This window comes from Podarcis filfolensis (assembly GCF_964270895.1).
Source record: "Podarcis filfolensis genome assembly, chromosome: 11".
Classification (NCBI taxonomy): Eukaryota; Metazoa; Chordata; class Lepidosauria; order Squamata; family Lacertidae; genus Podarcis; species Podarcis filfolensis.
Window position 1 is genome coordinate 1,171,954 of NC_139613.1, and position 17,779 is coordinate 1,189,732.

At 47.3% G+C, this 17,779-nt stretch overlaps 1 protein-coding gene across 1 annotated transcript in view; it reads right to left on the reverse strand.

The window, feature by feature from the left end:
* Nucleotides 1-17,576, reverse strand: part of PHF24 (PHD finger protein 24) — a 37,297-nt gene extending 19,721 nt beyond the window's left edge. The window contains exon 1 of the mRNA XM_083575820.1: nucleotides 16,779-17,576. The gene's annotated coding sequence lies outside the window, so the exon portion shown is untranslated. The remainder of the gene's footprint in view (nucleotides 1-16,778) is intronic.
* Between the last annotated feature and the right edge of the window lie 203 nt (nucleotides 17,577-17,779).

The window sequence follows — 17,779 nt, forward strand, 5'->3', positions numbered from 1 at the left end:
TTGGAGGTTGGATGGCCATCTGTCCTGGATGCTTTAGCTGAGATTCCTGCATTTCGGGGGGGTTGGACTAGATGACCTTCAGGGTCCCTTCCAGCTCTCCAATTCTATGATTCTATAATTCACTGGATGTCCACATGCACTGCTGTTGAGAGCAAGCAAAGCTCTTCTCTCTCCAGTCGGTGCATAATTTTATAAACTTCTATCATATTGTCTCTTATTCAGCTCTAAAAGGCACTTCGGTTCAACAGCACACTGTTCTGCTGGAAGCAGGAAGAGTGCATAATCCGCATCTCCCTTCCAGAGATTCTGTGCGCTGGATAAACAGGTCCCCTGCTGGGATGGGGGGACAACCTGATCTCTCTTCCTTCCCTAATTAATGCATTTCTTGTCTCTCGGTGGAGCTCTAGCTGCGAGCTTAATCTGGGTCTCAAAAGCAGGTCTGCAGTCAGAACAAAGCGAAGACCACAATTATTAATAATGGAGCTCCAATAAGTGGAGTTTGTCATCCAGGCGCTCTCTGTGGCAGCTTCAAAGAAAAGGTTGGGGATTTTGTGACGTCGCGATACAGGAGCATCATATGAGTCCTGCTGAGTTTGACGAAAGATCCCCGTAGCCTGCCGGCCGATGACGAAAAATCCAAGAAGCTGGGATGGGAGATGGCCACAGCAGCCCACTCTGCTGGCAGGCCCCAGCAGCCAGTACTGGGCGGTAGACTGCCACTGAACATGGAGTTTCCATCTAGCACCGGGTTTAGTAGCCATCAATAAACCAATCTTATTCCACAGACTGGCTGCCTAAGTCATTGGCTGCCCCCACATCTTGAAGAAGTGAGTTCCAGAGGTTACCTGTGCAGAGTGAGGAGGTGGTTTTCCTTTGACCTGCCCTAATCAGCTGCTGTTGTCTTTGTCCATGGAGTTTTCTTGGCAGGGATACTGGAGTGGCTTGCCGGTTCCTGCTCCAGGTGGATCATGTTTTGTCAAAACTCTCCACTACGACCTGTCCATCTTGGGTGGCCCTGCATGGCATGGCTCATAGCTTCTCTGAGTTATTCAAGCCCCTTCGCCACAGCAAGGCAGTGATCCATGAATTAAAAGACACCTGCTTCTTGGGAGAAAAGCAATGACAAACCTAGACAGCATCTTAAAAAGCAGAGACATCACCTTGACGACAAAGGTCCGTACGTATAGTTAAAGCGATGGTTTTCCCAGTAGTGATGTATGGAAGTGAGAGCTGGACCATAAAGAAGGCTGATCGCTGAAGAATGGATGCTTTTGAATTCTGGTGCTGGAGGAGACTCTTGGGAGTCCCATGGACTGCAAGAAGATCAAGCCTCTCCATTCTGAAGGAAATCAGCCCTGAGTGCTCACTGGAAGGACAGATCGTGAAGCTGAGGCTCCAAGAAGAAGAGAAGACTTCCTGGAAAAGACCCTGATGTTGGGAAAGATGGAGAGCACAAGGAGAAGGGGACAACAGAGGAAGAGATGGTTGGACAGTGTTCTTGAAGCTACCAGCATGAGGGAGGCAGTAGAAGACAGGAGTGCCTGGCGTGCTCTGGTCCAGGGCGTCACGGAGAGGCGGACAGGACTAAACAACTAAACAACAACAACAATCAGCCGCTGACCCGTTTTACCTGCTGAGACGGTGCAAAACAGGACATCTTTTTCCGCTGGGGCATCTTTGACCATGCAGGACATAGGCAAGGCCAAAGTGGTTGCGAAATTGCTCAGCTTGGGGACATTAGACAGTCACTCAAAGGGAAAACTGGTTTTAGGAAACAAGGAAGGGAGGCCAGGTGCGTGAGGGGTCTGTAGGTGCTGGCCTGGAGCTGGGCGTGTGGAGAGGAAATGCCGCAGGCAGCCTGTGGGCGAAATCAGTTTCAAGTCAGCTGTGGCCTTGTGTAAATTCATAAAGGATGGAGGCCTCCAGACACCCAGTCAGACTGCAAGCTTGGCTGAGTCACCGATGAGATGATAATTACATTAGACACCTGTAGGGCACTTGGGGGGGGGAGGGGAGGGGGGGCTTGTTACAAAGCAAGGAGAGAACAAAGAGAGTCCGTCACTGTTTAAAACTGGATGAGAGAGGAGGTTTTGTGCAGACATAGACCCCCCCATGCTGGTTTTATATACTGGAAGGACAGAGGAAGGTACAATTAGGGGAAGGGCTGAAACTCAGTGGTAGAGCACCTGCTTGGCATGCAGAATCATGGAATTGTAGAGTTGGGAGGGATTCCCAAGGGTCATCTAGTCCAACTCCCTGCAATGCAGAATCACAGCAAAAGAATCTCTGGCTGGTGAACATCAAACATCTGGATGAAGCATCCTTATGCATGGCAAGGAGAAAGTGGCTAGAGAAACCTTTTTTTCCTTCTCCTAGAACTCTTGGATTTCCAACAAAGCTGAATGTTGCAGGATCCAGACAGACTTCTTCACGTGATGCAGTTAACCTGCGAAATTCTCTGCCACAGGCTGCCAAGCTGGACAGCTTGAAAAGGAGAGAGAGAAATCCATGTGGAACAAGGCTATCAAAGGCTGTGATGAATATCTGCTATCTACAGTTTTGGAGGCCATGTGACACTCAGTACCAGTTGCTGGGGAATTTATTTATTTTTATAGGGCTTCTTTCATAAAATTTATCCACCGCTTGACTGTGAAAAAGAAAAAACACCCTCAAAGCAGTTTACAAAAAGATGAAACAACGAAACCAAGAAAGAATTACAACAGTACTTAAAAATGAAACACTACTTAAAATGCTGTACTAAATCAGGGAATTTGCAGACTTTTGGAACCTGGATGATAAGCAAGATTTTAAGATAGTAAGTGCTTTTAGACTTGGAAGAGGAGGGAGAAAGAACAGGGTGAGAGACTGTTTGATTACCCTCCGATCAAAAGAGGAGAGAGACAAAATACTGAGTCTGCACTTCCAGAAGACCTTGGAAATAAACGAATCAAGAGTGGAGATATTTAAGGACATCCCGAAATATCTTTTGGACCTCAGGTCTAACTACGGAGATTTGGTGGCCCTGCTGAGAGGTAATAGAACCATTTTCAGGTGGGAATTCCCCCAAGGCCTATCTTTTACCTTTAAAGGGAAAAAGTTTAAAATAAGATCAGTGGAAGATAAAGAAAAATTTCTGAGAGAACACGGAGAAGACCTGCAAAAAGAAGCTGAAGAAGAGCCAAGAGCTTTAAAACCAGGAATACATAGTGCCACCACCTTTGGGATTGGACAAGCTAGAGAAAGTGATACCACCGTCAGAACAAGAGGAATTATTGGGAGCAGTTGGAGGAAAAGCAAAATAAATACACCATGTCTCTGCAACTATTAAGCTGGAACATTCATGGATTTAACTCCCCGGAGAAAAGGAGGAAAGTCTTTCATTTATTGAAAAAGGAACAATTGGACTTGATTTGTTTACAGGAAACACATGTGATAAGGCTACACAGGAAAGTATTGATTAATAAAAGATTGGGCCAAGAGTTTATTTCATCGGACAAGATTAAAAAGAGAGGAGTAGTTATCTATGCAAAAGAGAGCCTATCACCGAAATTTGTTTTTAAAGATGATCAAGGAAGATTTGTGGCAATCGAAATTCAAACACAAGGAGAAAACTTTTTGATAGTAGGAGTATATGCACCGAATGAGGGGAAATCTGAATTTTTTAAGAAGTTGCATGAGACATTGTTAGACTATATGGATTACAACATTATTATGATGGGAGATATGAACGGAGTGGTATCTACAAACATGGACAAGTCGCAGAGACAGGTAGTTACCAAAGATGGCAGACTACCAAAAACCTTTTTTGAATTGACTGACAATATGGATTTGATTGACATTTGGAGAACTAAGAATCCCTTGGGTAGAGAGGGGACCTTCTTTTCTGAAGCCAAAATGACATGGACAAGAATTGACCAAATCTGGATAACTAGAGGACTGGCACCTAAGACTCGAAAAGTGGAGATTTGCCCTAAAACTTGCTCCGACCATAATGCTGTGAAAATGGAGATGAAATTAACACCAACCGGTTCCTTCAGATGGAGGATGAATGACACCTTGTTTAGAGATCAAGAGGTTATCAAGAAGGCCCCCCAAAAACCTTGAGAGACTATTTTGAGATAAATTTGAACACCACTACTGAAAAAAGAGTAATCTGGGACGCAAGTAAAGCAGTTATGAGGGGGTTTCTGATTCAACAGAATGCAATAAAGAAGAGAGCTCAAAATGAGAAAAAAGATAAAATTTTGGAAAAAATAAAAGAGGGTGAGAAGAAACTGAGAGCGAAACCAAAGTCACAAGAGATTCTGAGAGATATAAAGTTATATCAAGTACAATATATGAAGATGACGAATCAGGAAATTGAATGGAAAATTAAACAAATGAGACAAAGGACATTTGAATCAGCTAATAAATGTGGAAAACTGTTAGCCTGGCAAATGAAAAAAAGACAAAAGCTCAATACTATTACTAATTTGGAAGTGGAAGGAAAGAACATTCAGAATCCAGAGGTATTTTAAACAGTTATATACACAAGGGCCACAGAAAGAGTTTGATATAGACCAATTCTTAAAAACAAATGGATTACAAAAAATCTCTCAAGAAAACAAGATAATGCTGAACTATAAAATTACAGAACAGGAGGTAGAAGGTGCCATTCAGAATATGCAGTTGGGCAAATCTCCAGGGCTGGATGGCCTAGATTAGATTAGATTAGATTAGATAAATTTATTGTCATTGTCCGTATATACACAGTATACACAACAACGAAAATCAAACACCCCCCCAAAGACCGGGTTCACATACACATTTACACGTATCTCCAACACTCTCATCCTATTCAGACATAATCTATAAAACATAACATAATCCAGAATATAACATAACCTATTTAAAGGCATAACATAACCTAAAACCTATCTCATTCCTTCCTACTCCCTGCTTGCTATTTCTTGCAACTGGCCCTGAGATCATTATTTAGTGCAATCAGAGCTCTTGGATAGAAACTATTCAGAAGGCGTGTGGTTCGTGTTTTCATTGTCCTATATCTTCTGCCCGAAGGCAACAGTTCAAAGAAGTTGTGAGCCGGATGGGTGGGATCTCTCAGGATATTGTGTGACTTCTTCAAAGTGCGAGACGTGAAGATCTCATCCAGGGATCTCAACCTCAAAATATTATAGATCTCTGAAGGATTGGATAATTCAACGACTAAAGGAGGTCTGTAATGAAATTTTGGAGGGGAAAAAAGCACCAGAGTCGTGGAAGGAAGCCTATATTACGCTTATACCGAAAACTGAGTCTGAAAAGACACAACTTAAGAACTACCGCCCCATATCCCTGCTTAATGTGGATTACAAAATATTTGCTGATATTTTGGCTAAAAGATTTAAAAAAGTATTAGTGGAAGAGATACATAAGGACCAAGCCGGCTTTCTCCCAGGTAGACACTTGTCTGACAACACGAGGAATATAATTAACATTTTGGAGAAGTTGCAAGTGAAAAAGCAGTTTTAATCTTTGTAGATGCGGAGAAAGCCTTTGATAATATTTCTTGGAGTTTTATGAAGAAAAATCTTCAGGGGATGGGGGTTGGTCAAGGGTTTGAAAATGGTATAAGTGCAATTTACTCAGAACAAAAGGCTAAATTAATAGTTAATAGTGTGGTGACAGAGGAATTCAAGATAGAGAAAGGGACACGGCGAGGCTGCCCAATTTCCCCGTTGCTCTTTATTTTGGTCCTGGAGGTTCTGCTAAATATTATTAGAAGGGACCGTTTGATCAAAGGTATACAGGTCGGAGCCAAACAATACAAACTGAAAGCTTTCGCAGATGATTTAGTATTGACGTTACAGGAGCCAGAATCTAGTACTAAAAGAGTATTGGAACTGATTCAAGAATTTGGTCATGTGGCAGGATTTAAGTTGAACAAGTTAAAAACTAAAGTTCTTGAGAAAAATTTAACACCTATTGAGAAAGAGAGGTTTCAGAAGGAGACAGATTTAACATTGGTCAAGAAAGTAAAATACCTGGGGGTTAATATGACTGCTAAGAACTATGATAGATATAAAGATAACTATGAGAAATGTTGGTCAGAAGTGAAAAAGGACTTAGAAACATGGTCAAATTTGAAGCTTTCCTTGTTGGGTCGAATTGCTGTTATAAAGATGAATGTATTGCCAAGAATGTTATTTTTGTTTCAATCATTGCAAATTTTGGACAAAATGGACTGTTTCAAGAAGTGGCAGAGAGACATTTCTAGATTTGTCTGGCAGGGCAAGAAGCCCAGAATAAAATTTAAAATACTAACTGATGCAAAGGAAAGAGGTGGATTTGCCCTGCCAGACCTTAAACTTTATTATGAATCAGCAGCATTCTGCTGGTTGAAAGAATGGCTGCTTCTTGAGAACACAGACATTTTGGATCTAGAAGGTTTTAATAATGTTTTTGGGGTGGCATGCATATTTGTGGTACGACAAGGTTAAAGCACATAAAGCATTTAAAAACCATATTGTCAGGAAAGCATTGTTTAATGTCTGGATAAGATATAAAGACTTACTTGAAAATAAAACCCCAAGGTGGTTGTCACCGATGGAAGCAAAGGCTCAGAAAAAGCTCAATATGGAGGCCAAGTTGCCGAAATATTGGGAAATTTTGGAGCAAGAAGGACACAAATTGAAATTGCAGAGTTTTGAGAAATTAAAAGACAAAGTGCGAGACTGGCTTCACTATTATCAAATAAGAGAGGCTTATAATTTGGACAAAAAAATTGGCTTCCAGGTGGAAAAATCAAAATTGGAAACAGAACTGCTAGATCCCAAAACAAAGATACTTTCAAGAATGTATAACTTGCTGTTAAAATGGAATACGCAGGATGAAACGGTTAAATCTGCAATGATTAAATGGGCACAAGATATCGGTCATAACATCATGTTTGCTGACTGGGAACAGGTGTGGACCACAGGTATGAAATTTACGGCATGTAATGCCTTAAGAGAGAATATAATGAAAATGATATACAGGTGGTACATGACACCAGTCAAGCTTGCAAAAATATATCATTTGCCCGATAATAAATGTTGGAAATGTAAAGAAAATGAAGGTACATTCTTTCACCTTTGGTGGACGTACCCAAAGATTAAGGCTTTCTGGGAGATGATCTATAATGAAATGAAAAAGGTATTTAAATATACCTTCCTGAAGAAACCAGAGGCCTTCCTTCTGGGCATGGTCAGCCAATTGGTGCCAAAGAAGGACAGAACTTTTTTTTATGTACGCTACAACAGCAGCAAGAATACTTATTGCAAAGTATTGGAAGACACAAGATTTACCCACCCTGGAAGAGTGGCAGATGAAGGTGATGGACTATATGGAATTGGCAGAAATGACTGGCAGAATCCGAGACCAGGGAGAAGAGTTGGTGGAAGAAGACTGGAAGAAATTTCAAAAAAGTCTCCAAAAGTCGAGAGATTTTTTACCTGCTCCATCCCAGTGTCACAACTTCCCCTCTCTCTGTCAAGGCAGGAAAGAGTTAGGATTACAGGTCAAGTACACCTCCCAGCTGGGCCAAAGCGCTTGAGAAGGGTGTGAAGAGGAAAGAGGATAATCCCAAGGATCAAGCGCAGAGCCCTCCTCCCTCTGTGTTAAAAGGATCTCTGGCAGCCAGGGTGCAAAAGACATGCCAGTCAGAGCAGACAACACCAGCTGCCTTTGAGTGAGAAACAGACCCCTGGGGCCCCTCTATCGCAGCCCTGCCTTCTCTGATAGGCAGTAGCTCCTCAGTGCCTGAAGCCAGTCTTTCACGGTTGATTGTAAGCTCTTTGCGGGCAGGAGACTTTCCTTTTCGCTGCCATTGTTTGAAGCGCCATGGGCACATTGGTGGCTGTCTGTATACTAGTTCCACTGCTATTTACCACTGCATACACTGACCCCTACAACCTGCATTGTAGGGGGTTGGACTAGATGACCCCTGGGTCCCTTCCAGCTCTACAGTTCTACGATTCTACTACTGCTAAAAGTAACTTCCTAGTCAAAATGAGCATGCAGCCCCCCTTCTGGGCTGGAGAGGCAGGAGGGCAGAGAGGCTTTACCGTCTGCTGAGATGCTTTTGGTTTCGCAGGTCCTGCCAGGCTGTGCCCCTTTCCCCCTTCTCCCTTGCCTAGAAGTATTATGATGAACAATTGCAGCAAAAACGACCCCCAGGAAATTACAGCAGTCCAAAGCCGTGCTGGGAGGCTGCCAGCTGGGCTGCGCTTGGCGTGTGCCTACACTCCTTAATTCATAAATCTCAGTGGCTGGCGAAAGGCGTGCCAGCCAGGGCGAGTTCCTGGGAGATGGCGTGTGGCTGTGCGGGTGTGTTGTGTGTTGGCACACAAACAGGAGGGGGCATGCACAGAAGCCCAAGCAGATGGAGCCCCCCCTCACCCTCCTTGCTTCAGCCAGCTAGTCACAGACTCCAAGGGGAAACCCAGGACGCAGGTGTGCTGTGGGCATCAAGGTCACCTGCATTTCATTTCTACCTGCAGTTGCAAAACCATTCTAGAGGCTGATGCCTGTAAGGTGAGAAACAGGGCAAGGAGTTTCCTCTGAGCCCAGTGACTGCAGTGCACCAGAATGGACTGGGTGCAAGAGAGCTTAAAACTCTGGAGAGCCCCTGCCAAGCAGGGTTAACCCAACTCAGTTGCCTTCCTGTTGTTGTTTTTTTACCAACAACCAAAACACAAACAGTGAAACCCCCCAGGCGGCTGATACATTGGGTATACATAATCAACAACAACATATTCAAATCAAACCATATGTACAATTCTATATACATTAACACTCCTCCCTCCACAAGGTTTATTTAACTTTTAACATTTTAATTGCCCCAAATTGTTCAAACCTGCCCAAATAATTCAATATCTTCTCAAACCAATCCTCCTCCTCCTCCTCACTGACCTTAAACCCTTTCATTTTGTGTATCTTCACAGTTAGATATTCTGAAATTATAATATTTTCCAGGTTTTTCCTCCATTGGTTCACCCCTAGCTCTTCTGCGTTTTTCCAATTACTCGCTATAACCTGTCTGGCTGCAATTACCATCAATTTTACCCATTTACATTCCTCTTTTGTTTCTAACTCGGTGCTACTCAGGCTAATAAGAGCCATTAATTTAGATATTTCCACCTTCCTACCCACAATTCCCGATATTTCTATACCAATCTGTTTCCAGAATTCATTAACTAACGGACAATCCCACCACATATGACTGTACGTTCTGATCACTCCACATTTCCTCCAACAATTCTTACTTCCAGATTTTGTAATATGATATAACCTTACAGGTGTGTAATACCATTTTTGTACAAACTTCAACCCTTGTTCCTGGATTATCCTAGAGATCGCAACAAAGGGTGGTTGCCGAAAGATTCTTTCCCAATCTTCATCTAAAATCTGTTCCTGAATATCTAGCTTCCAATATTCTTTCAAACCTTCCTTTGGTGCCTTCGTATATTTCTGTGAAAGTCCCAGGAATGTCTGTGTGTGTAACTAGAGACACAACTGCCGCCCTTCCCTTGGCATGAGACTCTGGAACCAGTTCAACCAGAAAGGCAATTGCACCCTAGGCTGCTGGTTGTGGCCTAGCCAGTGGTCAAGGATGCTGAGCTGTGGTCCAGCAACATCTGTGGTGGTGGGGGACAAAGGATCCCCTCTATGGAACAGAAAAGCAAAAGAACAGGAGATGATTCGGGTTGCGGGACGAAGGGGGCCCACTGGGTCCAGTCTCCTGTTTCTGCAGTGTCCAACCAGCTGCCCCCGAGGAAGCCCACCAGCAAGACATGAGTGCCAAAACAGGCAATACTGCCCTGTCGCCTTCCAAACAGATGCATGATGGTTGCAGAGGCTGCTGTTTGTCTCTGCTGCCAATGCACTTTCCCCCTGAAGTCTCAGGCCAGACTCCAGCATTTCCCACCTGACAGGGATTCCTTAGCTGTGGTTCCTGCCACCACAGCGGGTTGGACTAGATGACATTTGGGGGCCCCCTGCTAACTCTAGGATTCTAGGGTTCTGTGAAAGCAACAAACCCACAGGCGAAGCCATGCAAATGACTATGAATTGCAAAGAGTCTGCAACACCTCTTTAACAGGCTGTCTGTTCACAAGGAAAGGATCCGCAGCACACCCACTCCCAGATTGCAACCCCAAGACCCACCACCACCCCTTGAAACTGCTCCTTGTGAATAGGAGTGGGGTGGATAGATGGGTGAATAACTTCTCCAGGATCTTAAGGAATTCTGGTTGCATGTCGACAGCCCCACCCACCGCAGCATCTTCAAGAGAAAGGCATTGCTGTAAAGCAGAGAGAGAACAGCTTTCCTAAGGCTTTAGGGAAAGGGACTCAGGAGCCTGAAAGCCAGTCCACATCATAGAATCCTAGGAGTCAGAAGGGACCCCGAGGGTCATCTAGTCCAACCCCCTGCAATGCAGGAACCCCAGCATCCATGACAGATGGCCATCTTAGGGTGGCCATATTATGAAGAGCAAAAAAGAGGACACTATGAGAACTCTCATTTTAAATACCCCTACTAGATGTTAATGGAACGCGGGTGGCGCTGTGGGTTAAACCACAGAGCCTAGGACTTGCCGATCAGAAGGTCTGTGGTTCGAATCCCCGCGACGGGATGAGCTCCCGTTGCTCGGTCCCTGCTCCTGCCAACCTATCAGTTCGAAAGCAAGTGCAAGTAGATAAGTAGGTACTGCTCCGGCGGAAAGATATATGGCGTTTCCGTGCGCTGCTCTGGTTCACCAGAAGCGGTTTAGTCATGCCAGCCACATGACCTGGAAGCTGTACACTGGCTCCCTCGGCCAGTAAAGTGAGATGAGCACCGCAACCCCAGAGTCGGTCACGACTGGACTTAATGGTCAGGGTCCCTTTACCATTACTAGATGTTAAAGTTACCAGACGTCCCTGTTTCCTGGGGACAGTCCCTGGATTTACAAATCAGTCCCCATACAAAATCCATTGAACCTGAAAAGTGTCCCCAGATTCATTGAAAAAAATCTGGTAACCTTACTATATGTAGGCTATAGAAGCTGTGATATATTGCTGGGGGGGGGGTCCAGGAAAAGAGAAGAGGAAAGCAAGTCTTCAGCCACCAGTTATGTCTATGCCTCATCCAGAAAGTATAGCCAGAGACATTATGGCAAATTTTAAAAACCCACCTGGACAGAAATTTTACCCTTGAAAATGAGGATGTGTCCTGGAAAAAGAGGACACATGGCAACCGTACCATCCAACCTCTGCTTAAAAACCTCCAGTGAAGTAAATTCCACGCCTGACCTCTCTGCTGCTCCACTGCCCTCCTTGCCCATCTGAAGAACTCCTCCTCCTTCAAGCAATTCCACCCTTCTCCCCTTGCTGCCCCACATGCTTCTGTGACAGGTCCCTCCCCCTTCCCTTAAATCCATCCTCAAAAGTCCCCTTTGCTGAGACACTTTCGGCTCACATTCTGGGCTGTATCTGGTGCTAGCACTGCTCAAAACAGACCCACCAAAGTGAATGAGCATGACTAATGTAGGTCCATTCATTCCAATGGGTCTACTCCTCAAATTATACTGGAGTGAAGATGGAGGCTGTGCAAACACCACTCACCTTCCCCAAATAATCTTGGGAGCTGTAGTTCACCACCAACAGAGCCACAGTTCCCAGAATACTTGGCTGTGTGCATGTGTTGGAATGGGCTTTAGAAGTATGGTGTCTGTGCAGCCAAAGTATATGGAACGGAAAAGAACCCGGGTTTTCTTTGCTAGTCTCTCCTCTTCCTCTACTGCTTCACCAAGTGGATTGTAAGCTCCTTGGGGGCAGGGACCAGTCCTCTTGGGCTCTGTGAAGTGGCCGGCACTCTAATGGTGCTGTGTAAATAATGCCCCATAATGAAGGCGGCACTTCAATTGCATCACACATTTGAATAATGTTAGGGCAAAAACCGAGAGAGGATGAATGGGATCCTCCCATGAATTGTCGACCAGGAAGCTGGAGATGAATGGACCGTTAATTTCAGAGGCAGCCGAAGGAGCTTGATTCATGGCCTGCTTTTATTCCAGAGCTTCCATTGTCTTTGCAAACTGACGTTTTGCTGCAAGAAGCCAGCTGGCACACAAAGGGACGAGGCGTCTGCAGTTTGGCTCCTGACACATCCAAGAAACCCAGCGGCAATATCTCACCCACAACAATTCTAGGTCTCTGCCTTCCCAAGGGATGGAGCTGGCACCTTGCCCTTGGCCCCGTGGCAGCTTCCCGGCCACACAGGTGTACTGACGCATGCTGTACCTGTTGGATTTCTGCCCGCCGTGGAGCTGTCCAAAGCGTAGAGCTTCACTTGGCAGCCTTACTGAGAAGGAGGCGTGTTTCCTGGCACTGCTGGATGACTTGGGAATAAAGCCAATGGGGTCATCCCTGGTTCTTAGAGGTGTCTCATCTCAGCAGGCTCCTGCCTGCCAGATGCGATCCAGGTTTCCCTCAAACCAAGGTGTGTGCAGCACTCAACAACTTGGTCGGACAAACTGCCTGATCAGCAGGCCAAGGGGACTGGGAGGTCAGAAGGGAGAGAGACTAATTATAGGGGACACCAGAGCCAATGGCGGGCATAGGGACATAATTCCATAAGGCTGACCAAAGTGAGTAGAGCCGTCCTAATGAAGCTGCCAGATGGGAGGGGTATAAATAATAAATTATTTTATAGTATTATTTAAATGATATGCCTCCGCTGCCACAGGTCCCTGCCCGGGATTCAGACTGCAGTAGTATTTTAACTTGTGTTGAGGGATCTCATGTATGAATGAGCCACTGGGTCACTTGGGAATGTGTGTGACCTATTCTGATCCCTGAATTGGAGGGGGTTGGGCTGGGTGATCACTGGGCATAGCTGTCAACTTTTCCCTTTTCTTGCAAGGAATCCTATTTGGAATAAGGGAATTTCCCTTTTAAAAAGGGAAACATTGGCAGCTATGGCACTGGGGTCCCTTCCAGCTCTACTGTTCCATGATTCTATGGCCAACCCATAGAGGCAAAAGACAAAAACTCACATCTCGTTCAAGAATGAGAGGCGGTTTAGGACACCCTGTCTGCCCCACCATCACCCAACATCTTGATTTGACTCAGGGCTCCAACCGAGAATGTGTGAAATTAGTTTTATTGAGGTTCCTTTAATTGCTGTTAAGGAAAATCTGGTGAATGGGCTTCCTTTATCTTGCACCTACAGGTCTTGTAATTAGTGTCTGAAGGTCACTGACCTGGCCACCAGCCAAGTAGGTCACTGTGATCTGGCCACTGGCAAAGGGTGTGGTCATTCTTGGGTCTATTAAGAGGGGTTGAACAGTGCCTCTTTGCTTCGCTGCGAGAAAGCTCTGCCAGATTGGTGCTGAGCTCTGTGCTGTATGTATGCTTTGAGTTGTACTTGCTTTGCATTTGTAGCCTGAAGCTTCCACTAGGGATCATGGGGAATCCTGTATATAGTGAAACTGCCTTAATGATTTGGACCTGCCAGTAAAGGACTGAATGGTCTGAAGATTTGGAGTCTGACTGAATTTCTTCCAGCAGATAACGGCACTGCCACAAACCTACACGCTTGGGGAGCTGCATACGCCATACGCTGACGAGTTTGTTATCAAGGGTTAAGCAGAAGGGGCATCTGAGCATGAGCAGAGTCTTTTCCTCTCTCAGCTGAGAAATGACGGCATCAGAGATTAAGATGGTGGGCCTCGCCACCTCCTGTGTGAGGGAGTTCCATAGTCTAACTACATCTTGCAGGAAGAAGAACTTCCTTTTACCTGACCTGAATCTTCCAACCTAAAGGACTTGCAGCTGAATCTGACCACATTTCAAACCTCCCCTTGAAATTGATAGCAAGCTTCTCTGGAAGATAACAAAATTGATGGCTGCAAATGAGATTGACTCAGGTGCCTCAGCCCTGTCACCTAGGAGCCATATCCTGAGATTTGGGAAGCAATAGGTGCTCTGCACATGCCCTGGTGTCTCTTAAGACCACGCCCCTTCTCTATTCGTTCTTCTCTGTTTTTATTTTACCCACCACAAGCCTGATGAGAGTCCTGATGCCCCAAACTGGCCTAACTCTGCTAAGGTTTACCTGAAATTCACCTCTCCAACCAAGCCAAGAAAAAGCCCTCTGGAGCCAGCGTTCTTTAGTGCAGCAAATGTCCTGAGATGAATAAACTTTGGGATCGATGGAAAACTGTTAGCTCTTTTAAACACCTCTTTTTAAAAATAGGCAGCCCTGTCTGTTTTCTCTGGCTGGCTGCCTAGAACGGAACACAGTTTTCCAAATGGGATTTTACCTGTGCTGGAGAGAGCAAGGTGGTTACATCCTGTACCTTGGGAGCATCTATTTCTGTGGCTGCAACTTAAAACACCCTTGGCCTTTTGAGCTGCAGGATCACATTGCTGGCTCCTGTTGTGTTTGCTCTGCACCAGCCCCTTCCCACTTTCCTTGCAAGTGCTGCTGCACAGACGCCGATCTCTCACATTATCCTTGGGCACCTGGCTCTCCTCTGTAGCACAACACACTTCACAAGTGTCTCTGGTGCACGTCACGTTCTGCTGTCTGCACAGCTGTCCTGTTGGGTGATATCATCTATTCTCACAAAGGAATCCCACACAAACCGTCTATGAAGCAATATGGTGCCTTTTCCTCCAACATTCTGCTTCTGTCACCACTCTTTGGTTTATTAAAATTATTATTCTTTATTAAATGTATATACCGCTCGCAGGTCTCAGGGCAGTTCACAGGATAAAATACAGAACAAAAACAACCCAATAACCCCCCCAACACATTTTAAAAGGGCATAGGATGTCAATCAACCACAGGCCTGGTTTGCTCCATCTGGCTAAGCTCCTTGCATCCTCTTTACCCAAACGTGTGTGGCACCCAGTTATCTTTCCCTGACCTCCTGGTGACATTGATACCCTCACTGGTAACCAGGACCCTGCCTTGGCTCCTCTACTGGCCCCCACTCCACCCGGCCACCAACACAGCTTTAATTCCTAGGGGGTTTTTCTTCAGGCACAAATATCTTTGGATCCCCTGTACCTACTGGATGCAGAATACTATCATTTCCATCTCCCTGAATTCTTCATTCACCAGACAATGAGAGAGATGCCTTTTGGTGAGTCTGCAGTTCAGAGAGATTGCTGCAGAAGCGTGTGTGGGGTGGGTGGTGGGGTATTCTGTGCTCCTGTTCTCAAAACAAGCAACTGCCCCTTCAGAATAGAATGATGGGGTTTTTATTGATTTTTTTTGGCCACCAACGTGAAGTATGGGAAGGAAAAGATAAGTCTGAAATGCTGCAGACTCAGGTCAGAAGGCTGCTTGGCTGGGATGCTGCCCACAGATTGGGCTCTGTGTCTTCTGGATGTCAAGGAGCAGAGTTAAGGCACTGCACCCATTCACACAGAATTAAGGTGCTGCACCCGCTCCTACCTCCACCCCCTGAACTTCGTGTTCCCCGGTTGTGTAGCTTTTACACCCAGAATTTGTTTTCTTTTGATGTCTTTCCAGTGGACCAGATGCAATGGGTAGCGAGAGAGAGGCAGGCGCCAACTCAGGCTGAAGCTTTTGCTCTGCTCGGTGTCCTCTCCTGTGTGGGCACTTGCCTTTTGGGGGAGGGCCATAGCCCAGTGGTTAGAGCACCTGCCTTGCATGCAGAAGGGCCCAGGATCAAGCCCCAATAGCATCTCTAGGTATTGGGGGGGGGGGATACTCCTTGTCTGAAACCATGGAGAGCTGCTGCCAGCCAGTGCAGGCAAAATGAGTTAGATAGACGAATGTTCTGACTCAGTGTATGGCAGCTTCCTATGAACCTCTTGCACCTGCCCAGGATGCCCAAGGCCACCTGGCATGGAAGGTTGCCCACACGGGCACCACTCTGGTGCCCTCTTTTCTTTCAAACCAAGCAGCCCTATGACCTGGGAGGCTTTGAGGGGGTGGGGAGTAGTGGTTAGCGGCAGTGGAAAGTGGATTTGGGTCTTATCTAGGTGAGTGACCATGCCTTGCAGGGAGGGCTTTGAGAAGGGCTTCATTCCTGATGGCAAAAGGCAGGCAGCCCCAGCTTCTCAATTCTGCCCATGGCCAGGAGCGCTGCAGCGCCTGCCCGACCAACAGAGCCTGCTTGGGAAACCGGCAGCCGGCCCCTCGCTCACCTTGACCAGCCGCTCTTGCGTCACAAGAAGGGATCCTCCACCCCTTTCGCACGACACATTGCAGGGGGCATGTTCGTGCCACTTCCCTCTCGCAGCACGATGCCAGCCTCAGGCCAGAGATGCATCTCAATGATGCAGCCCACCCAAAACTCAGCCACGTCTCTCTGCGACCCACCCAGCCTGCACTGCCCCTTACTAGGAGGGTTCTCTGCTTATGCAGTCTATGTGACACCCAGCATGCAAAAGAACCCGCTTTCCAGTTATGATTTATTACTTTGGAAGTGTCAGCCGGGGGCATGATGATGGACAAATGCAGTTTTTTTAAAAGCTCTCAATCCAGGTCAGTCCCTGGAGCCAGGACAGCATCCATTGCACCTCCCACCTCAGCCGAAGCATCCTTAATCCCGGGGGTCCTCTCTGGACCAAGACTCTCCTTAGATAGCCCTGTCCCCTCACTTTCCCATAGGCACTAGGTCCCACCTGCCTTCCAGAGACCCCCTGGACCAGCGCTTTCCCACCCTGACTGCAGAGGGCAGGGCTCCGCAAAACGACCCTTCCCCCCCCCCCCCGCCCTGTTGCGATCCGCTCACCTGAGGTGGTCTGCCTCGGTTCCACACCTAACAAGCTGCCCACTCCAAGCCCATCACCGTGGTCGCCCTTGCATTGAGAGAGGCGCCGCCGCTGCACTCCTCGGAGATGCGGGCTGGGATGCCGAGGCTGGTACCCGGGAGGAGGGATGCTGCGCGCTCTCTCCAGGAGATGCAGGGCGGAGAGAGAGAGAGAGGGCAGGGCAGGGCGGTACCCCGGAGGAAGAGCCCGGAGCGCTCTCCGAGGATGGGAGCAGCAGCAGGAGAGAACAGCCCAGGAAAGGAGCCGCGGCGGGCAGGCTCCGAGGACGCTGGTACCCAAGGACCGCTCTCTCTCCAGGGATGCAGGAGGGATGCAGCGGCGGGCGAGCGAGAGGGATGCGCAAGGAAGGGAAGGGAGCCAGACCACCAACTCCGCCTGCTCCGGGCTCCCTGCACCAGTCAGTCCCCAGCCTGCCTCTCTCTCCTCCGCGCCTGGAAAGGAAGCTGCTTTTGCTGGAAAGCACTAATGACACCCGCCCCCCCTCCCAGTCTCAACCCAGCCCCTCCCTGAGCTCCCTCATTCGCCGAGAACTGCGGATTCTGCGCCAGTTCCCTGCCCGCCGCCGGAGAGGGAAAGGCAGCTTCGGGCGGGCTCCGCTTCCCGCAGGACAAACACTCCCCCACCGCACTCCGCCCCACCACGCCCCACGCCCCCTCCTCCTCCTGCAGCCCCAGATCTGTCTAGGCTGTTGCCCCAGTCTGGAGGGGGCTGGAGAGGGGAAGGGATGGAGCTACATCCTAACTCCCACCCGCGTGTTGACAGTCAGGCTCTGGCGGAACTGTGGCCTGGGGGGCGGGAGGGGGGCGGCAGACTGCAGCGCGCGGCGCCATGTGGCAAGAGGAGCCCCCCCCCCAAGGCACAGCTCCATCCTCCTGCGTGCCTGACTGGACCATTTCTGCAGCCCTGGCCTTGGGAGAGGGAGGTGTCCCTGCGATTTCAGAAAGGGACACTCAAAGCCCAT